This window comes from Taurulus bubalis, assembly GCF_910589615.1.
Source record: "Taurulus bubalis genome assembly, chromosome: 19".
NCBI lineage: Eukaryota > Metazoa > Chordata > Actinopteri > Perciformes > Cottidae > Taurulus > Taurulus bubalis.
Genome location: NC_136607.1, coordinates 4,873,520 through 4,897,297, shown reverse-complemented (window position 1 = coordinate 4,897,297; position 23,778 = coordinate 4,873,520).

Sequence of the window (23,778 nt, the reverse complement as noted above, 5' to 3'; positions counted from 1 at the left end):
TGTGTCCCTGGCAGCAGGACAGCGACAGAGGCGGTCAGTGATGCGCTCAGCTGCATTGTCACTAGCGGCCCCTACTGGACGGTTAAGAGTAGTGAGTGAGAAGTAAGCAGGAAGTAATGGCAGTTTAAAACCAGCAATTAATGGTGTTTCGAGAGTATGAGTAACCGCCACCATGAGAGGTCCTTGAGCATATATACAGCCAAAACTGGCCACGCACAGTAATAGGCAGTTTGCTGCAGCAGAGGGCCAGATTAGCCGTGGACAGACACAGAGGTGCACACTTACTCAGACAAAGCCTCACTGACTCCCACAGAACACATGACCTTCCTCCAGTAGGTGAAAAAACACACTGTGAGTGAATGTTTAAGATCAAATGACTCCTATACATAGCAGTTATGTGAACGACTAATCAGCACAGAAGAGTATAGCATACTACGGCTGTTACAGATCACTTGAGAATGAGGAGTTATTGAACTCCTCTTACACTTTGAAAAATGTGACCCCCGAGACACCAATGCAGCTTTTATAATAAGGTGTCAATCACTGCCAGCTCGTCTTATGTAACTCACGTTCTCGTATCCATCCATTTCCCTCACCAGCACAGCCTCGCATCGCACTACCTCACACCGAACAAGGTTTTTCTTTGAAAAGTAAAACACACTGTCGTCTTCTAGATGCGTTATGCTCTGTGAGTTTGATTGAATCACACACCCGTGGCCACAAACACGCGCTTATCTTTCAGCGCGCTGAAACATGCTATCATTTTACCCCCGTGTGGTTCATCAGAGATGCCATTCCTCACCCTAAGGTTTGAATTCCTTATCTGTCTTAGGGGAACATTAAAGCAGGCAGACCATAGAATTGCCTCTTTGTTGTGTACATTGGATTTGTGTTTGAGCAAGATATAATGGCAATGTCTGCTACTTGCCCTGGTGCTCAAAAGATACTTTTTTCCCCCTTATCTCGTAGCTTATGTAGTCCGTGTCAATTATTTTCGTCCTTCATTTCCCAGTTTTCTGTTCACCTTTTTATTTACCTTTCGCTTTGTTTGTAACAGTGTCATGTGACCTGTTCAGAGTCTGTTGTTGTCGGAGTTTAGAAAGCGTACCTTAGGGGTTTTTTCTAAAAGATTTAAAAATGTCACGGCTGAATATTATTTCTCAGAGAGACAGAGAAATACTAGGTTAGACATAATAACAAACAGACAGGATCAACAAAAGGTAATCTTTGTAGGCTCCTCTCTGGAATGTCTGAAGACACTTTGTATAACAATGTGAGCAAAGCTGTTTTTTAGTTTGCTAATATTGAGAGTGGAGTTTCTTAGAGACCCTCAGAGACTTGAAAGCTTTTTTTCCCTTGTAATTTTTTCCAATCATCACCAAAGTGTCATAAATGTTAGGAGCTAGAAGCTGGAGCATATTTTAAAAGCCCAGAGTCCAGAACATAAATAGACATATTTAAGAGGGTAAATTAAAGCCTGACATGTTGAAAAAAAGGCACAAGTGTAAATCAGAGTTACGATACCGCTATCAGTATCGTGATTTTCTGCACTAATCCGATATCACGCCATCACATCATTCATCAGCTAATGTACGCGACACAGGATCAACAACGTCACGCATCACGCACTGCCCGATCGCTACTGCACATGTGCAACTCTCAACAGAGATGAGAGGGACGCTTCCGTCATGGATTGCAGAAGCAGCGATCGTTGTTATTCGGAAGCTAATGACGTAAGTAGCCAACAAGTGAGCGCAGGGCCGAAGTCAGGTGCTAACGGAAAACGTAGCTAGCTAAAAATGTGAGCAATTTGGCAATATTCTACACCAGAAAATACCACCTGTCTTTCAACAGTCAGAGTTAGTTTCACAATGATACATTTTGACAGGTTTTACGTATTAAAATGTTAGCCACTGAACAAAGGCACAATATAAAGGCTGCGTTAGCCCCATTGGTAGAACTGGTTTTGCTGCAGTTTGAAGCTGTAGCTCAGTTAGTCTCAAATAATGAATTCACCCAAAATGCATTGCAAATTAGTCCCAATTAAGATAGCCTCAAAGTAGAGAACTTTGCAAATTGTTGAATCAGAGCCATAATCAAAGTTCTAAGTGCTCTTAAATGCTCCACACATAAGAAAACAATTACACACTGTTTTCTTCTCTCGTCTATGCAAAGCAGGAGCTCGGCCCCCGAGCATGCTCAGTGACGTCTTCAATGGACCGCAGTTGCTTCAGAACAAACTGCACTGGCGTTCATCGTAATAAAAGCCTATGTCACCCAACGCAACAGTATGACTCTGTAATGTCTTTTTAATGGCTTTTGGAGAACAGTGGAGTTCTCTGCCTCATAAGCTGCATCACGCTGCCGTCACACAAGCAGTACTTGTTAGCGGGACAAATCCATTGTTGGTTTTGCTCCCTCTTCGGGGGATTTGTTAATAATGAAAAAGACAAAATAACGGCAGTTTTATCCTTTGAGCGCAATCACGCCGCTCTGAACAAACCAGACCCAAATGCTAACCATCGCGTTTGGATGTGACCCCCCGCTGACGGAGAAATAATGACATCTTATTCAAACACATGGGAGCTGTCAGGCCTAAGGGTGTATGACAAAGGCAAGATGGAGGCCCGGACAATCAATACTTCACTCTGTATGAAGCAATAGGCATTAAATACTCCTCTTTCTGCTCCCCGAGGGAAAGAGCAAACACATCAATCAAAATCCTATCATCCACGCCCAATCTGCAACCTCCAAGCTACATGCCAGCTGCCCCATGAGTCTGAACTTTTATTTTGAGTATTCCTAATTGTATTATTGTAAATAATTAGCATCCATACATGCATATTTTGTTTGTGGATGCTTGAATGACCTTCGCAAAGGTTGTGAGCGAACAGAGGGAATACAATATGGATTCAGCAGGGAGGATTTCTTGGCCTCCCCTCTGTGGACGAGTTTATGAAAAGAGATCTCGCAAATGACTGTTGACAGGGCAGGGGGCATTCATCAAGAAAACAAGCCACATGAGCACCGAGACCAGAGTTAGGGCTGGAATGAATCTCATAGAAACAAATCTAATCCAAGCGCTGCCGGAGAAGCCATTTATAATGTTAAGATCACAACATGAATCCACAGAGGGGAACGCAAGGGGGGATGGGAGGAGAGGGAGCGAGAGAGAGAGAGAGAGAGAGAGAGACAGGTTGCAATTGAATAAATGAATGGATACACTTTGCAGTAAGAATATAGTCTTTTGGGGCATTACTCTGCTGCCCCATTGTTAAGCAATGAGGAAAAAAGGATTTTTAAAAGGGAGTCATTTTGGTATTAAAGGTTTGCTGTCAGTGAAACTCTAAATTCCTATTGATTTCAGGGCATTTGCAAAACACAACCGCACATCATCTGCAGACAAGAGCTCCTTTGGGTGGGGGGAGGCGGGTTTCCACTGAATGATGGCAGCACGCTCCGTCTTCCACAGCAGGTTTTCCGCTCCAGCAGGCCTGTCTGTTGACGGATTTTCAACAATAAAGGGAAACTTTGAAAATTGAATAGAAGTCAAACAGGAGATGGGGACTCGTCTGTCAACTCGTGATCTAAATGCATTTCACAGGAATATAAACAAGCAAAAAGTGAAATTATTGTAGCGATCGTATCTGCGGTCGTGAAAAATGTTCACAATGTGTGCACAATAGAGAGCCGGCAATGTACACTCTCCAACAGCATGGTCCCTTTTCAGTTTATTATACTTCGATATTTACCATAAGCTTTCCCTAACCAAGTAGTTCTAGCAGTTGAAACTTAACCGCAAATAAACTCGGGACACAATCCCACTCACCGTCGTAAGCCTGCACTTAGTATGCAGCATCAACCCTGCCTATGACTGTGGCTGTGAACGCAGCACTGGCACAAAAAAAACATTGCCATGTTTCCTTGAAGCTGCACCATAATTTATAATATCCAAGGAGAGAGGACAGCTTTGGACAGCTTTGAGACAACCTCTCATCAATCATCCCCGGCATTAAATAAAACACTGAAGTTCAAAGGCAGCTTTGAGTAAACGGCAACATTTAAGACGTGTACTTGCAAAATGTCTTCTTATAAAACACGAGTATTTGTTTTTCCTTTCTTCACCCAAAGTGCGAGCTTGCGTGCCGATTGAAAGCCCTGTGCAAATTTGTGCAAACATTGACAGGATTGTGAACGGAGTCTGCTTTACACGACCAACACCAATCCATCACCTGGAGTGGGCCGAAATCCCAAACCTCGGGATTAGCTCTGGACATTTCCTGATATTCAGTATTTGGAATCTTGTGGAGGAGACACTCAATTTACTGGGGTTTGTAGCAGCTTATTGGAATCAACAGAAGGCTTCCACAAAACACATAACATACAACAACAAATATAATAAGTGAAAGATATTCTGGTCTGAAGAACCAAGTAAAATGTTTCAACCAGTTGTTTTCAGGTCAAATTGATTGGAATGGATTTCGCTACAAGCTCTACAGGCCCCTTTCTTCTTCTCTTCTCCTTCTCTACTGATGAAAATTGGCAATCATGTAATAATCCACTTACGAGTGTGCAAGCTCGCTTCACAGCAGACTCAGCGGCGGTTCTCACTTCAGAGGCCACGACCACCTCGGGCGGCTCCATCATGAGCTCTCCCAGTCCAAACGTGGCGCTCTCATCTTAGAGCTTCCTGTGTAATCCCAGATCAAAGGTCCCGGGGAAACGGGGAAACGGGAATGGATTCTCCGCTCTAACAAGCACACTTTCTCAGATGGAAGAAATTAAACCCATTTTTTCTTTATCTTCCTCGTGCAGGTTAGCTCACTCGGTGCACTGACAAGCTGGACCGTGCCACGATAGCGCAGGCCTCGCTCACGGCACACCACAGAGGGAGATAGTGCCCCGACGCCTGTTTGTTGTCTGTTTTTACCCCCCCCTCACGTTTTCATGCTCGGCAGGGTAACAACTGATGATAAGCAAAAGAGGAGGCAACGATTTCAAAACTCACCATGACTTTTAAATTAAGCAGATTACCTTATTTAATAGTGACTAATACCACAAACACCCCCACACACAATCCCAACCATCACCTCTGCCATGTTTCACCAGTAACTTTGTGTTTCTGCCAATAAGTACAAGAAATCTTTGGGATTTTTATCATTTCATAACTAACATTAAGAATAGAGTTGGAGAAAGGCCATGGTTATTCTATTTTAGCATAACCGCCGGTTTCCCCTAAACAATGGACCGGGCCATGCACAAAGGAAATGCTTCCTTTCTTTTTCTTTCACCTGTGAAAATAGAACTGTAGAATTTGTTATTTTAACGAGTTGGAGTTATTTCTTTCTTGATGAAAAATAACCCTGGAGGTCTGAGGTTAAGAGTGTAAAATAACGTTCCCACATTTTTCCTGAAACACAGAAAAAAATACATGGAAAAAAAGAAGCTGTGAAAATCTTTTTCATCTGTGCCCCAAGGGTTTAATTTTCAAACAGGGATAGCACAATATCAGATTTTCACCACATGATTACAGTGGGCAAAAGAATCCACAAAAATATTACCGCAATATCTATGAAAAAATAAGTTAGTTTATTGTGTATTTTGTCTCTTCTTTGACAAATGAATTACACTTAAAATATGAGGGAAGTAGAGTCTTCAACCATAACTGTATATAGAAGATAGTTTAAGAAGTTCTGGTTCATTGACACATTACTGCCGTGTTATTTCTATTGTGAACATGTCTGCTCGGATAAGCCAGTCCTGATTGGTCAGCTACAGTAATGCATATTTTCCGTGGGCCAATGGGTGCTCACGATTGGAGGAGTGTCACCCATAGAGTCGAGTGGATCTTCTGTTTGTTTGTTCCCAATTGACTGGTAAAATGTATTTTTTATAACATGTTAAATCAATTGTTTACATTTGAACATATTGCTATGTTACAGAATGACAAAGCCAGTGAAAAAAAAAATACATTATTAAATTGTGACCTTAAAATTTTGGAGAATCATGCCACGCCTGAACATTATTATAGTGTACAAACCCCTCGAAGGTGTTTTTATGCTCCAAGTCATTAAAGAGTTACCTGTTGCACGCCTGCTCTGCCACTCTGGCTATCAGGAAATACGGACGACAAAAGCGGAAGGGCGTACTGAAAAAGAGGGGAAGTGAGGAGGAAAGATCAGAGGATGGAAATCTGGCCCATGTTCAGAGCTTCTGTTTCATAATCTGGAGCCTTTGAAAATCAGAAGGGCTGACTGGCAGCCAGATCTGAAGTGATGGAGGAGGGGTGCGCGTGTGAGTGAGTGTGTGTGTGTGTGTGTGTGTGTAATGACATAAAGAAATGCAAAAGGAGTCAGACAAATCTATGGAAATCAAACTCCATAAAACATCAGTCACTTTTTCCTCATGTATTTGTACAGCTACCCCAAAACAGGGACAAAAATGAAATAATAAAAAAGAAAAAGAATGTTGACACCACTTTGAAGCCTCACAGTGTTTCAGCGAGACGACTGTTACATGAACGCTTCTTTCAACTCTACTCAGAGAAACTACTGTATGGATTGTGTGCAAACTGAAACAATTTATTTTGTGTGTGTTGATAATAGTTACTTATCGTCTGTCTGTTTGCATAAATGTGTCTCCTGCGTTCCAATGTTCCAGCCTAGTTGTTTACAGAACGCAGTGCTCATTACAGAGGGGAGCTATTTTCTGCTGCATGTGGGCTGGATGCAAGGGCAAATTTGCACACCTTCCGAAAATTTCACACTATAAAACATCTTCACCGCAGCGGGTGGCCTCGCCTCCACCAAGCAGCTAACAACTTTGAGAGACACACTGTGAACCCCGACATCAACAAATTTGCGGTAATATTCCAGCATATCAGAGTGGCAATTTATCTAATGAATGTGATGGATATTTAAGTGCTCTACATAAACTAAAGCACTACTTTTTTTTTTACATGGGTGAACAACACCAAGGTCATGGTGAACTCCATCGTTAAGTAAATCCTTTTAGATTATTATTTTTCGCTGATGTTGAGGAAATGTGAAAACACAGAGTGGTCTCGCATATCGTACACTGCAGTGGTGGGCCGTGGGTTTTGTACTTGCGTTTTCAGTGGATCAACTGTTCGGCACCCCCCCCATCAAACAACGAGCGCTAGTTAGCTTGCGAGCTAACAGCGATCTAGCGCAGACCTGCTTTCCATCGCGCCTGGCCAAGCAGGGTGACATGCGGGTGACATGCGCCGCAGGGCAGGGAGGACAGGGAAAGTCTGCAGGGAAAGTCAACCAACTTGACTAAATGCATACTGCCACCTGCTGTACCGGAGTGGAGTGTGCAGTAGGCGGTATGCTGCTTCAGGTTGGGTGCTGCTGTCTCTGTTAAGAATCACAGAACCCCCTTGCTGGCCCTCACCATGTGTTTAACTGGCGTAGAGAGAGAAGAGAGACAGAGGTACGATCTGATTGGATGATGAGCTATACTTAACCAGCTGACAAGCAAGCCGTGCTGCTGGCCTGAGCTGAGGAACAGCACAGCGCTCATTGCACAAGACAAAATAAAAAAAATGTAATTATAAAATAGCTATTATAACTTTGCGGTTCTGTTTAGGCCAGCAGAGAAGGCTTAGCAGGCCCTGACGGCCCACCACTGGTACACTGTGATGGATATGTTCCCGGTTTGATGCTGGAAGAGGACCTACTGAACACTGCATGTCATTCCTCCTCTTACCATACGACCTGGAACGTCTTTCCCATTCCCAAAATATAAACAGCAGAAAACTTTTGACCTCAGGTCCTCTTGTCTTAAAGTCAAAGGCTTTGCAGACCCATCTTCACTGACCTCTTCCCTATGCCGAGATCCTCCATAACAACACCATACTTCCTCGATACAAAAAAAAATCATAACTTTGCCTAGTTTAATATACATGTAAATCCTGATATCAATCTATATCATATTAGTACAGTACTTTAAAATAATCATACTTGGCATTTGATTGCATTGTATCAGGAGGTCCTTTGCCAGTTCATGCTGCAAAGTGACTCAGTGTAAGTCCAATGAATTTCATTAATTGTTACCTCGGAAGAGAGAAAGAGTCGTGGAGGACTTTTCTGAAAAGTCCTGACAAAGTCAATGAAGTATTAAATAAAAGAATTTTGTCTAATCAAATAGTGCATACATCTAAAAAGGTCTGAACCAAGTTAGATTCAGTTGTATTAACATTGCACAGAGCCCAGTTACTGAGACAGCATGCAGTCTAGCATCTAAACAGAAGTGTAAAAAAATTAAAATGTGCAAATGAATGTACATATTTTTAGCAGTATAATATAAATAATACATAACAAGATAGCAAGGGGTGGTTGTGAGAATGCTGGATATATACAGCAATGTATAGTGTGACAGAACATCTTTTCAACACCGTGTTTCCTCTCTTATTTTAGCACAGCTGTGATTTTTGATAAGTGGGTACTCCGTAAATCAATACCACCATTTTAATGGAGCAGTATGAAGTAGGATTGCACTGCAGTCAGTTAAGCTATATGTGAGGATGTTTATCTGCCGCAGTGTGTAGGAGGGAAACCAATAATGTGACAAAACTACACCCACGCCAGACAACAGCATTGTTGCCACACATCGCATTCCAAAACATCAGACCTTCACCGCAAGGATGGGTTCAAACTTTTACAAGAGGGAGAGTAGTGTTTTACTGAAAAATGCTACTTGAGCAGAAAGAAAGGTGCTTTTTCTTCTGCCTGCGGTGAGTAATCCGGTGAACACCGAACAAAGGACCTGTTGAAATCCACCCCTACCTTACATGTTGTTAGATAGCCGTTAGGTGTCTGTTGCAACTGCACAGACAATGTAAACCAGACTGTGACCACCCTCCCCAGACTAATCTCCTACGGCAGCATACGTGGGAAAAAATAAACAAAAGGAAGAAAAAGAAGCATAATTTATGTATTGTAACTCCCATACACTATGAGCATAGGCAGAGCTTTTCTGAGAGCTGTTGCTATTGGGGTTCAGTTATGTGTGCAAAGTGTTGAAGGTTTTGTGCTCTGCTCTCCCTTGAGTCTGAACGTGCAACAATAATAACTACTACAGCATGGAACATTATCAGATTATTTAACATCAGGGTTCTCTGATCTCAGGGTTCTATGTTTTGACCTCAGGGTTATCTGATCTCAGGGTTCTGTACTCTGACCTCGGGGTTCCGTGCTCTGGTCTCAAGGTTCTATGCTCTGACCTCTGGGTTCTATAATATCAAGGTTCTATGATCTGATCTCAGGGTTCTGTGCTCTGGTCTCAAGGTTCTATGCTATGATCTCAAGGTTCTATGCTCTCAGGGTTCTATGCTCTGACCTCAGGTTCTCTGATCTCAGGGTGCTATGATCTGACCTCAGGGTTCTATGCTCTGACCTCAGGTTCTCTGGTCTCAGGGTTCTATGCTCAGACCTCAGGGTTCTATAATCTCAGGGTTCTATGATCTGATTTCAGGGTTCAGTGCTCTGGCCTCAAGGTTCTATGCTCTGACCTCAGGGTTCTTCACCTTATATCCGTAGGAGAGAGATATTCAATTAAAATGTAGCAAGGTCCAGTGAGACATTTTAGTGATGTACCGGAGCTTAGCATGATAACATTATCTCTAACTTTTTCTATGATTTAGTGCCATACGTATTGATGTAGTCTTGCGGTTGTACCAACGTCTGTATACAACCGACTGCCATATCAAATAAAGAAAGTTCGATTGGATCTATTATTTATTGTCAGATTTCCAATTAAACTGGATAATTTATACATAATACACACCCTATAAATAAATAAACGATCTTCTCTCATATCAGGTCAAATAAACAACAGAAAACATATCTGTTAAAATAAAGTAACTGAATTGCCCTGCAGCCTTAAATTCATTTAATTCAGGTGGGATGTGATGTCAATAAAAAAAGCCAAGATATCCATATTATTCTCATCTTCTTAAAATAGAACTTTGTGTGCAGAGGGTTTATCTATGATTATGGAAACCACTTGTTTCAGCTCTATTCTCCACTCTGTTAACGTCATTGTTGGACAGTGAATTAATGTATTAGGATTCTGATCATATTGGGCTCTTTATTTTCCGTGTCTTCATTTTGGATTTGAGTGGGTACGTTTGCTCAAAAGCTTTGTGCTTTGTCTCTTTAGTGGTGCTTCACATTACCACTTTTAATAATCATCACAGTCTCTGAACATGTGAGACAGACTGGTTTTCATCTGCCTGTGGAAAGAATAAACATATGAGTCTGTCCAGTCCTCTGGTTAAGCTGTCCACATTTCTCTTTTTCGAGCACGCCGTGTGAAATAACTTCTCCGACTCACGTACTTCTCCAACTGTTGGGTCTCTCTCCCGTGTGTGCGAATATCACATTCGAGTCGAGGGCGGCGCTTGTCGGATTACACATATTTGATTGGCCGCGTGGCGCTACTTGAGATGGTTTACAACACATGTAATTGGTCGGTGTGTTCCCTGGACCGCTGATCGGAAGCCGTGAAGGCCGGAAAAGCTGCACCGGCTAAAGTAGAAGTGCTCCGTAAAAATGGATTAATTCTCATTTATGTAATCGGTCATAGGTTCGGAGACAACGACTCCTGGGTCCGGACATGGAAAATTTCCACTTGGAACCCATTCGGAGGATTCCACCTTGAAGGCAGGGATGGACTGTGCCACAGTTAACCCGGTCAACCCTGTAAGGAGGAAAAATGGGAATCTGGTGATGCTACACTCTTCACACAGCACTGCAGATGAAGAAGAGTAGAACGTCCATTATGTATCGTAATGGTCCTCATGCACCCCACTAATCCCTGATGTTCTGCGATTGTCATCCCTCAGAGGAGGGCCACGGGCGAGTGCAAATCTCTTGTGGAGGGCGATGCACCGTGGACTTGTGTTGATGGCAAGGAGGTCAAGGAGAACAAGGAGGGTAAGGAGGAGCGCTTTCTTGAGAGATAGCATCTAGAGAGGGATTTGGGCTATTGGCTCAGGAGTGCGCAGCACCGGCGGTAAATCCCCACTGCAGCGCTTGAGAGCAAAAAACTGCCTCTTTCTATACAGCTTTTGTGGCAAGATGAAATGGCTGCAGCATGCGCTTTAACTGTAGACAGGAGACAATCGATCTGACGGTGATGTGGGATCCGATCCTCTCCCTACACACCCGCACTGAAAAGCGGACCATCTATCACGCTGTAGTAGAAGGGCCTCTAGCGCCCTGGATAATGTGCAACGCTTCTAACCTTTCCAAGTGCTCCCACTCGGCCTGCCGGTCTGCAGCCGCCAAAAGAAGGATATGTGGTCGGGATTGGGTGGAGGCACTGGCGCCGGAGCACGTTGAGCCTCCTCTTGGGGCTTGCGCCTCGCTGTCCGTGATGCGGCGGCTGAGGTGCAGCTTCGCACCAAAAGGTGCGTTTTCTCACCTTTTGTTGACTGCTTTACCCTGAAGAAGTAATGGGAGCAGAATTATGGTCGCACAGCTGTTATATGTGCTGAGGTAAGGGATGCCGGGGCGGAACACAAGGGCAGGCAGAAAAATGAACCCCAATAGGGGCAGCTCTTAAGAGGGCCAAGCCTACACGAGATAAGAACATAAATAACACAATACAATTGTTTCTAAAGACCTGATGCAAAACGCAGAGTTAGGAAGAGTCTAGAAAGAAATGATGATTCCATATATTTCTTTCTCGATGTGATTGACGGCAGAGAAAACCACAGAATTAGTGCCGTCGACACACTTTCTGATCCAGTTGCTCTCGGTCACGCCTGCCTCCTGCAAAGCATTACATTATTTCTATGCATTTGTGTAATGACTCAAACTCCATACATTTCTCAATGCACTCTACAACAACAATAATATATAATAATATATTATAATATAATAATCTCGAATACAAGCGGCCGAAATGAGCTTCCTCCGCAGGGTGGCCGGGCTCACCCTTAGAGATAGGGTAAGGAGCTCGGACATCAGGAGGGAGCTTGGAGTCGAGTCGCTGCTCCTTCGTGTCGAAAGGAGTCAGCTGAGGTGGTTCGGGCATCTAGTCAGGATGCCTCCTGGACGCCTCCCATTAGAGGTTTTCCAGGCACGTCCAACTGGTAGGAGACCCCGGGGAAGACCGAGGACACGCTGGAGGGATTATATCTCCCGGCTGGCCTTGGAACGCCTCGGGATCCCCCAGAATGAGCTGGAAAGTGTTGCGGGTGAGAGGGAAGCCTGGGTCGGCCTGCTGAACCTGCTGCCACCGCGACCCGACCCCGGATAAGCGGCTGATAATGGATGGATGGATGGAATATAATAATATATATATTTTTATGAGTAACAAATGACAAAACACATTTTCTCAGGTGGCTTTGGATTGTAGCCCTGGGAAATATTTTATAATGTATTTATGAATACATAGACACACTTTACTTTAGTTTTGTTTGTTAACTTCGAAAAAGAAAAAACAGTCACCCTCCGGGATTGCCATAGTTGCAGCTATTAGCACGCTACTCGCAAACACCAACCAGAGTTCTGAGAAGAGCATTGACGTCACTTAGCAAATAAAGATGGTAATATACTTTGACTTGGCAGCACAAGACTATTCTTGGGGATACTCCCTGCTGTGGCAATAAAGCACATCAGCAGGAAATACAAAGCTACATGCAGGGAGTGTAAAAAAAAAGAAAGAAGAGAAAATCCCCCCCCATGGGTGTCAAGTAGAAACAAACACGAGGTGCACATGCCGTGTACCCACAGCGGGCGAGGGCTGGGGTCGAGCTGGCTTCTAACAGCAGCAACAGAGGTAAGCAAACATCAGCGTTCACCGGGGATTCATCACAAGATGACAAATGTGTCCAAAATCAAGTCGAAAATAGATTACATTTCAAAAGCGGTGTGTTCCGCTGCTGTGCATTACACAACACGAACATAATCACACTGGTTTCAAACAAAAATCTCAACAGACAACAGCAATTAGCAAAACAAAACCAAAATTACTGATTGAATGAAGATGATTGAAACCCAATGCTTTGAGCTCAAAGCTAGTGTCCTCGTACGAACATGTTCTCAATGATAATGCCAGTATATGTTTAGCAGGCACACTCTTATAATACATGATAACTAGAACCATGGGGGTATTCTGCCTGTTCTCATTAGAAAAAAAACATTTTGGTTCCTGGTAGAAGCTTTGATAGAGTTTCCATCTTGAACATAAAAGGCTGAATCTAGAACCATCACTATATGGCTTCCCCCTGCACCCCTTATGAGAGTTCGACAGATAACCCTTCTCTGGTATAGTGCAGGGGTCACTAACAGGTGGACCCAGATGCCGTTGTATGTGGACCCGGATCTAGAACCGATAGATAATTAAATTTTTACATTTTGACAAAGCTCTTCCAGCATTTACGGCACTAATTCAGCACTAAGAAGGAGGTGAATAGAGCTGACACATGAGCTTTTAATAAACACAGATAGTCCCTGCACACAAATTACTCCTTTTAGAAGATGAGAGAAATGTAATAGCATGGCTTTCTTGGGTGACATCACTTTACAAATGAATGAAGTCAATTTAAAAGCCCATATTTTACTTGAAATGAGAGAAGAATATTTATTTATTCATATATGTATGCATTATTTATAATTCATATATTCAAACTGACTATACACATTGTTGATATATTATTCAATTGAAGGTTCTTTATTTAATTTGACAGTCAGTTGACTACATACATACGCTGATCCAACTGCTCTGCTACTTCAATACATATAGGGCTAAATCATAACGAGAGATGTATCCGACCTTTGCATACGGAAATTATCTCTAACTGGATGTCGCTGAATATTAATTGAATACACCCCACTAAAGTGGTTCCCCCCAGAAACCTCTATGGATGTTCTATCCAGAACCTTTCCATCTGCATTATGATCCAATTTAAAGATCCTCAAGAGGATCCTAAAGGACGATGTTGAGGAGCGCGACCAACAACAGTCATGGTTCACAATCAGTGTTGGTGGTGTTAGCTGGGAGGATCTGTTAACATCCCTGTTTTCAACAATCCTTCAAGAACTCTGTTCATCCAAAGAACACCTTCTGGAAGAAAAAGTTCTTTGTAGAAGACCCTTAATCTTACAAAGAACCCTTGAAAAAAAGGGTTCCCAGAAGCAAAGAGTTCTGGTTTATTTCTCATAGGAAGACAATGGAGTTGAAGCACTGCTCTTTGAGGATGTAACATACAGGTGGTCATTGGATCCTCCAGGGTTACGGTGGTAATTTAATCTTGTTTCAAGCGCGTCTCCTTCCAAACATAATCCAACACTGTAGGGTTTGTGCAAAATATACCAAGGCCCATGTCAGGCACAACACGCTTGTCATTTTAAATACATTTTGCCATGTAGACTAAAGGCATTTAGATTTCTGCACAAACTCTACAGTGTGCCTTGAATTATATTTGAACACCTGGCACGTTTAAAGGAGATTAGTTTTTTGTGTTTTGCAGTTTTCCACAACACATTCATCCCATTCTGAATAAATTGATGCAGAAATTGTTCTTTTTTTGGGAACCGCATAAGCTACAGCCAACCACTTATTATAATGCTGATTTGTCAATCTGGAGCATCCTTAGACGAACATTAGCAGCAAGTGCCAGCTGGTCTGAGACTGACCCTCTGTACTTTAGTGGGAATCGAGCGAAACCGAAACACCATGTTGAGCCGTGTCAAGTCAAAGTGAAACTTTGAATTGTTTTTCTGTGGAACAATTCAATAACCTTCCGCCCCAGGTCTTTGTCTATGATTCATCCACATAATAGTGTAATTTAATGTTTCATTAGATGCTATTTTATGAGACGCAGACCTGTGAATTACATTATTCACTTGGCCAACTCCAATTTAGTTTTGATAGCTGGCATGATCACCGTGCATTAGCATGCACAAATTGACAGAATAAGCAGAATAAGGCAAACTGGGAAAGCCACATGCAACTAAGAACTCTTTATCTTTTACCACGTTTGCCTGTGCGCTTTAATGCACACACTCTGGATTTTTCTGGCCCGTAATGGCAGCGGAACAGAGAGCATGCGGAAGCTATCTGCTGGGTTACATGATAAATGGCACAGTGCACGAGGCGCCGACAGCCGGGGACAAATGTGTGTCAAGGAATTAGCCGAATGACCTTCAATGACAAGCTACAGCTGAAGCTGCAACGCGTGTCCTAAGATGGCCTTAGAAGGAAATGGCGACCGGGTTTCCCCGACTGAGCTCTACAGCAGATATGAAATAATACTGAGCTGTGGGGATTAACCTCTCATTCGGTTTCCCTCCTGATGTCTATCTCACACACTCTGCCTCCCCACCTGTCGTCCTTTCACTTGATTCATCGATTCAGCCCCGTAGGCAAGATGAGAGTGCTATGTTGGCAGGATGAAGTACTCGCTGAGGGCTATGGACATGACTGTGGCTAAGCAGGGGAAAGTACAGCTCGTTATACAATTTGCAGGCAGCGTGAGCCCAAAGGCCGACAGAGTAAAGTTCTCATTGGGAGGTCAGCGGCTCAAATCCCTGAAAAAGCACCTGAGGAGAGGGAGCGGTTAACACTTTTCACTGCTGGGAAAGGGATTTTAAAAAAGAGGGGAGTTGACTGAAGTTCAACCCCACACCATATATCAGCCAAAACAAGTGTCATGTGTATAACATTAACAGTGTTCTGAGTAGTGCTGTGTATATTCCTCACATCGGTCAACAAGCGGTTCTCCTCCTGTGCTGTTTTCTTAAAAGCTAGTGTGTGTGTCTGTTCCTGACAAATATGTGGAATAAGTCAAAAACACAATCACAAACAGCAGTGACACTACGGCTATTTCTGGCAAATATAGCGGATGGGTTTTTAATTTTGATCATGTAGGGATAGATCGGGGGAATTGAAGCGTGGGGAGAACAGCAGGCAGTAAGAGGAGAAGAAAGTCACAGGATGCATATTTTACCATATATCAGAATCAGATCATTTATAATCATATAGAATAATGTAATTGACATTGTTTGTAGTACCAGTGTGTATCTTAAAATTGCAAAAATTCATGGTGAACCGGGTGTTCGTGCTGTCAGCTTTGGTGGTTAATCATCTCTCTGCCTCTGGCAACTTTCAATCAAAATCTACATCTATGTTTTAAATGAATTACACATATTTATAGACAGGTGCAGGAGGATAATTCTATACTCAAGTTCTAAAGCCTCTCCACGGTATTTTACTCTTTACATGTCGCTGCAACAGCATAACTCTGCAACATTGTTATTTATTTTGCTTTATTCAATTAGGGTAAGGAAGAAAGCAAGGTCTACGAAAGGAAGCACAGTAATTGCAAATTATCTTATGGTAAATGGAGATTTGCTCACATAAATCAGGACTGTGGGAGTCACTCTTTTCTCTTCAGAATGTTTCTGAACGTAAAGACAGACGAGCAAACCAATAAGGAATCTAACATGTGTAGCTCAGTGTTTTTAATTAACAGGAACAAAGTGATGCAGGGAATGTTTGGTTTCATAATAGATTTCTCATCTCCCAACCGCATGCAAAGACCAATGTCTCATCAGATATCAGCTTTGTACTGGTACGTCGACTTCAACAGGAATGTGTAACCTTGCTATCAGCAGCTACGCTAACTAGCATAGTCTGTTTCAATGATCACTGAGAAGGCTTAGGCAGCAGCTGCTAGTTTTAATACTGTGCTTACGAGGATGTGCCAGGAAGAATTGTTCTATCACATAATTATAACTAATGACATACTAAAAGCACAAATGTACCCGGTCCATCAGTATTCTGACTGCTGTAGTGACAGGACTGCATGGCTGGATGGGATCGCTGTATTCTTCGAATCGTATTTAATCAACGGCGGGAATGAAAGATGATAACTGCCCCTTCAATCCTCAAAATAACTTTTGCCACAAAAGTTCCTATAATTTTGGGGCTTGTGGGATGCTAAGAGGAAGTATAATGTTGACATAGATTCTGTTTGTTTGTTGTGCACACCCATGGTACAGACAACTATGATAACTAGGGATGGGTATCGTTTAATTTTTTTCAAAATCGTATCGTTTTTAACGTACGGGTACCGCACTACTTTTATAGTATCTATATACCGTGCAACATTACAGGGTAGTGTAAAAAAAAAAAGTATTTAAATCGGCTCAGGCACCGAAAGGAAGCACCAAAATCTGCGTTGCTTTTCGGTCCGGTAGGTACCGGACGTGTTGGAACCGGTGCCAATATGGCATAGTTCTCGGTACCCAACCCTAATGATAACTGGACTACTTTGAAACTGAAGTTATTTGGAAAGCATGATAATAAAGTTCTGAAGCTATAATATATAAGTCCAATTATAATAAGTGGATTCATTGGTGTATATTTCGCAATGGACATTGGAGATGATGGTATCCTCAGGAAGTTGTCACACTGAATGTAAAAATATGGGCAGCGTATGTCTCCAGCTTGGATTGAAACGTTTTGCAGTAATAGTACTAGTCTATGAGTTTTGTATTGTATAACAGAATGGGGTGTAAAAAATCTGAAGCACTATTGTTATTAATGGAATGTGAAAGTTAAACACATATAAAATACAGAAAGCAAAACCTTAAAATGACATTTTAGTCCCAAGGGAAAGTTGAGAATATACCATCATGCAAGCAGAAAGATAAACAAACTTTCAATTAGACGTGTTTGGCTTTGAAACTTAAACTTGGAGAGTTAAAAATAAGTGTCAAATTATTCTAAAGGTCATGTAATCATTCCTCGTATATAGATAAATATAACCCAATAAAATCAGATTGTTAAGTCAAGTAAACTTTGTCTTAATTAAGTCAAACAGCCTTGCAGTCAGCATCAGCTAATTCATACTCAATAACAAGTCAGGGCAGATTTTAAAGCCTACATGGAAGGTTATCTCACCGAAACATAGTTCTTTGCAGTGCACCGTTTTTGCTCTGCATTCATTTCAGTAAAATTTAATGAGCTGTGACAAAACAAAACTGAAATTAAACCGTGAAATCGTAGAAGGAGCACAACCGGAAAACCATTACAGATTGTCGCTTAATCATGCCCTGAGTGTGGGAGCAGGTCGACAATAACTCAAGTTACAATATCACAAAGCTGGGAAGGAGGCGTTTCAGTCGACCAACCCACGTGGAACTTATTTATTTAAGTGAATACGGAGTATGCACGAAGTTGATATCTGGTGTCAATAGGCTCTGACCTTATCCCTCCCTGCAAGCACACAAACAAGTTCAGCAGAGTGAAGAGTGGTGATAAAACGCCAAAATATGCAATATATTCAGAGCCCAAAGTTGTTATGTGGAATCTATTTGTGGCCACTCCCATACAAAGCACATCCAAACAGGGAATATGTCATCTAGTGCCGTGAGATTAATACATTCAAACCCAACTTCCACCTGATATCCAGCAGCAGACAAACAAACATCCAGCAAATGAATACAAGCATCGAGCATGAGAGCGGAAATTAGCAGTCAGCAGACCCTAACTCATCAAACAGGCAGCAGAAATAGGTTGATGAGCAATATTCATCCCATTACAGAAAACAAATAGCCTACCTTGGTGAAGTGAAACAGGAGTTGCCGTATATATACCTGTAAAATATCTGAAAGTTTGTAACATCTGTGTCGATAAAAAGCAGCCTTTTGGGCTTCCACAGGCTTATTTTGTGCCATGCTAAATGTGTCACCATCTCCGTGGCTCCAATTTAAAAACTGGTGCCAGTCAACGCTTCACAAACGGCAGTGGGAAAACACACGACAGCATCACTCCCAAGTTCAATGTCCGAAGCGTGGGCCTTGTTTTAAAAGCAGACCTTTTGATGTCTAATGGCAGCCATCATTAATCACATACACGGCAGCTAATCTCCATTTAGATGTGTCCAGGTGCGTTCCAATACTCTCGCCGCCATACTAAAACTATTTAGTATGCCAGAAGAAGCTTTGGACTGCGTTCCACACCGCATACAGAGTTCAAAGTACAATAGTATAACAGGTAGTATTCCCCAATTGTATGCATAATGCGTGCAACAGTAGGTACTTTGTAAAGGCAGCAGCAGGGCGTACTAAAATAAAAAAATAAAAGCAAGCAATTGGGAACGTAGCCATGTTTGTTCACTGGCATGGCATACTCAGACACTTAATTGGAACAGAGCCATCTTTAGCCAAATTAGCTCCACCAGCGGAGGGCGCTATGACAAGCCAATGTCCGCCGTGAGCGAAGGCCCATGCTCACTACCGCCAGCTAGGAGGCAATGTGGAACGCGTAACAATCCATCCCGGTCTGGCCCTGATGGCCCTGTGTGACACTGCTGAAGTGACACATTCGCACTGTTGGCAGGCAGCTGGCTCCCTTATTCAAAGCCACTGCAGCAGCAGAATTAGAAGTGTTTACAGCCGAGTGTGAAAATGACATTGGCATTGACGGAAAAGAAAGAGTGGGCAAGGCATTGGCAGCTTGGATAAAGCACCTTATGAACCTTTGTGCAGTCTTTAACATTCTGAATACTCCCCTTATACTAATGATCAGAAATGATCTCACTTTGCTTTACACCTGGAATTAAGAAACTTAATTAAATTTTTAACCCCACATTTATTAAACCTTTTGTTTGGCAACATAGTTAACCATTAATCCCACCACAAAGCATATAAATGAGAGTAAAATGAGAAAATTATTACAAAACAAAAATATAAAAAACATAAATCAATCAACAATAATAAGCACTTGCATGCATGGACTTTTTAGATATAGTTATCATATGTGCAGCACACAGTATTTGTTTTACAGTCCTTTACAGACATCTGAAAAAACAGGCGTCCATGTCTGTATGAAAGAGTGTGTGTCCATGTGTGAATGACGAAGTGTGTGCATGTCTTTGTGGTTTTTGTGGTGACCGTTGGACCCAAAGACATTCTTTGTCCCTTGGTGAAGTACATCTTTGATGAGAATATAAACAAACACAATGTTTCACTTTTTAAAGTAAGGGTCACCTGAGGAAAAGTCAACAAATATCAAGTTTTAAACTATATTATTTAGGGAGTTTTCTCTGGTGTTAACAGACACTGCTTTCCAAAATTGCATACTTTTTTATTTTTACTTGAGTTACATACGGCAGCTGCCTTTACAAAGTAAGCACTGTTCCATGCAGTCTGCAATAAGTTGAGACCACTTCTTCAGAACATTGCATCTTGAACTTTGACCCTCTTGCTCATATGTCCACTGTGCATAGGATGGTGGGTCAAAGTTAAGCCAGAAAAACCTGCTGGCTTGCATACTGCAAAATGTGACAGATACATCCTGGTATTCTTTGGCTGCATTCGATACACTATGTATTGGGACATACTAAATATACTTCTGGCAGCCTATGCTGTTGCACTGGGTTTGACCGACCCCATGACCTTAGCCATAGCCTCGCGGCGCCCATTATTGGACAAGGAAATTAAAAAATAAGTCAAGTGACGTTTCCTAAAGTATCTCCGGAACCACAACGTTGATTAACTTCATTTAAATTGCTGAAATATAGTAAAGCCTTGTGGGAAGAGTGATAGACGAAAAGAAAAAAAACAACATACCGTTAAGTTTATGTAATTACATAAACCCCGTAACCTCGCCGTCATTTCAATAAAAGACACCTCTTTGTAACCCTACGAGCTTGTATGAATGTAACAAAGTATGATAGATCCTTGTGTGTAGTACATTAGTACCTGTAATGCGGCCGGACTGTTTTTTTCCCCCTACTCTCCTTCGACTTTTTCCACTCTGCAGGCTTCCGTGATCGGGGGAGGTTTCTTAGAACGCGTCACACGTCTTAAGCAGACGTTTATGCAAAGAATAATACCCAGCATGCCCCAATCAAAGCATCTTTAGGCATAAAGGTTATAACTTTTCCATTTTTGAACTGAACAACACAGTTTTTGACTAAAACTCCTTGGTAACTCCCCAAGGCTTTGTTTTATTGTGATTTTATTGTGATTTTGATTATTTAGGTCATTATCTTTACAAAGAGGGGTCTTACAACTCTGTAGGTTGTTGTTTAGGCCTTGAAGCATGGAGCATGATATAAAATAACACTCATTTGGGGTTCATGCAACTACTTGAACAGACCGTACTAGGGCCGCTAGGGCTTCTCCCCCCCTGGGGGGGTCGGGGCTCAAAAGGTTAAGCCACCTACAGCTCGATAACACTATGGTAACATATTGCCGTCATCTCGACAATATATATATATTTTTTTTAAAGCAAAATGTCTTGTTATGACAAGAGATCATTTTTGTTTGTCTTCAATGGGAATAATTGGGTATCTAGTAAAACAAAACAAAAACAAAAAAAGAAAGTGAAAAGGATTCTGGTGGCAATGCGCTGCTGTATTGTTTCGTTGGTCCCCTAGCTGGAATATAAAGTGTGTTTTGTTTTAATGTCTTTAATGTTACACTTTATTCATTCAATGAACTTTGCTGGGAGCAATTTACTAAAGTTGCTAAATTCCATTTAGTTTAGTTTTTTTTACATTGCTTTAAATTAAACAAACAAGCATGAATTATCCATAATTATTTTCTCTTCTTTACAGAGATGCAAATGCTAATGTGGAGTCCCGCAAGTTTTTTACTCCTGAGTTGCACTTGAATTGCCCTTCAAGCTGAGCACTCCCAACACATAACTTCAATTTTTTGGCATAATTGGTACAATGTTGTTTTTCTATTCTCGCCATTTGACAATCTCATAATGCCTTGACTTTTAAAAACCCATAATTCCGTTGAAAGATTGAGTGACTCATGGCCAAGCCGAGCAGCTCTCTCCGATGGCCTTTTGAAATTCAGCCAAGCAAAATCGCAGTTAATTAGGAGTGAACAAAGAGGAGGGAGTGCAGGGAGAACACTGAGGTTGACAGCGGTGTTCTTGCCCCGGAAGAAACAATCATCTGTTGTGGGTGGTGGTGCTCTGGCAGTGGAGAAAAAAAGAAATGGAAAAAGAAAGATGACACAAAGTGATGGAGAGGTTGGTAATGTGAAGACTCCTTTGATCATCCATCAGTCGTGATTTCACAGAATCGTCGTGAAAATGGAGCCAGATGTTTCTGCCTATTTGTCTGTGCGACGAGAGGTTGCTTTGAAATAAGTACGATAATAAATATTGATTGTTGAATTAGATTTTCAACAAGTAATTCAAAGACGGGTGTTAACTTAATTATCAGGGTTTTTGACTCTCCATATATAGTCATACTCAAATTGTTCTTATCATTATTGATGAGTTTGATAAATGACTGAGGTTCCAGTCATCTGATGACAAAACAATTAAAGTCCTATTTAGGACTTATTGGTTTCAAGTCTCATGTTTGCTTCCCTTTTTTTATTTTTCCTCAAGGAATTATTTGATTTCAGTCCTATTTTTCTTTTTCCCCTTGGTCGAGAGTTATTGGAGTAATTAAAGAGAGCTTTGATGACATTTTGAGTGCAAATTTGGCCTCATCTCGCTGCTCAGCATGGAGGCCATTAAGCCAAGGGGCAACCTCAATTCCATCAAAAGAGTAAAATCTTGGAAGATAAGAACACGGGCGACATGGATGAGGGAGTATATTTCCTAAATTGCCCGTTCTGTGTGGTTTTTCTGATGAATCTGTTCCGAAAGTTATGGGAACCTGGACAGTACTAAATAGGCCAGCCTGAAATCTCTGCTTTGTGATGAATTGCCGAGGCCCAGATTCAGCATCATGAAAGCGCATATCCGGGGCCTTTCCAGGCTGAGCGAAGAGAGCAGATAAACCTGACAGATCCCCACACTTTCCCTGCTTTTGTTCTTTGCATCGAAACACGGTTGGAACTGTCAAAATTAAAGCACATCGTTCTTTGAAAGGGGCTCGCTTTCATGGCCTTGATGCAAATAGACAAGCTGTTCAATCGGAATTGCAGCTCAAATGTCAAAGCTGATAGTCTTTCTTCGACACAAATGGAAACATTTGTTTTTGGCCTTAAGGGAATGAGTTGTCAAAGTGACTGTTTGAGTGTATTCCTCTGGATCTCATCAAATGCTTGGCACTGTTCTGTTTCTCCACAAGATTGGCTGCAAAGCAAACCGTTTTGGTGGCTCATTACTGTGTGTTTATCCCACAGGAGGAGCATCGGCTCATTGTCTGTGGAATAATAAGGCACAGTGGACTACCTGAACTCGAGAGCAACTTTCACCTTCAGCGTGGCTTTGAAGGGACCGACATTTATCCCCATCAGCATCCAGAGGGCTCCACTGCTCATTCACACATTACCTTAATTAGGACTTTATGAGAGGTCATTTCTCTTACTCCGCCACTTAAAGAAGTGCACTGTAGACACGAAAGGGGCAAAACAAATCACATTTATTATCTCCGTTAGCTCACCTAAATTCACAGTGCTCCACGTGGCGCCATAAGAGATGTTTAGGGCGCCACTGTAAAATTGGACTGTAAATGTACTCTGGATGGCAATTAAAGGCTAATTTATGGTGTGGCGCTACCAGCGATATCACGCTGCCACCTCCTCCGTCCTCCATTATGAGCGCCGATGAAGAGCTTGAAAGCAGCATATAGAGTTCATCAAGTCTCCTTGGTTTAGTAATAACTCATGTACGTCTGCCATCCGCAGGGACGCCGCTGCATGTGTTGACGCCAACTCACGGGCAAAAGCTGTGGGCGAGATTCTCTTTCTCCTCCAGCACGTCTTTCCTGCCGAGAAGTCAGGATGGAAGCCAAGGTCAGAGGGCACTTCATGT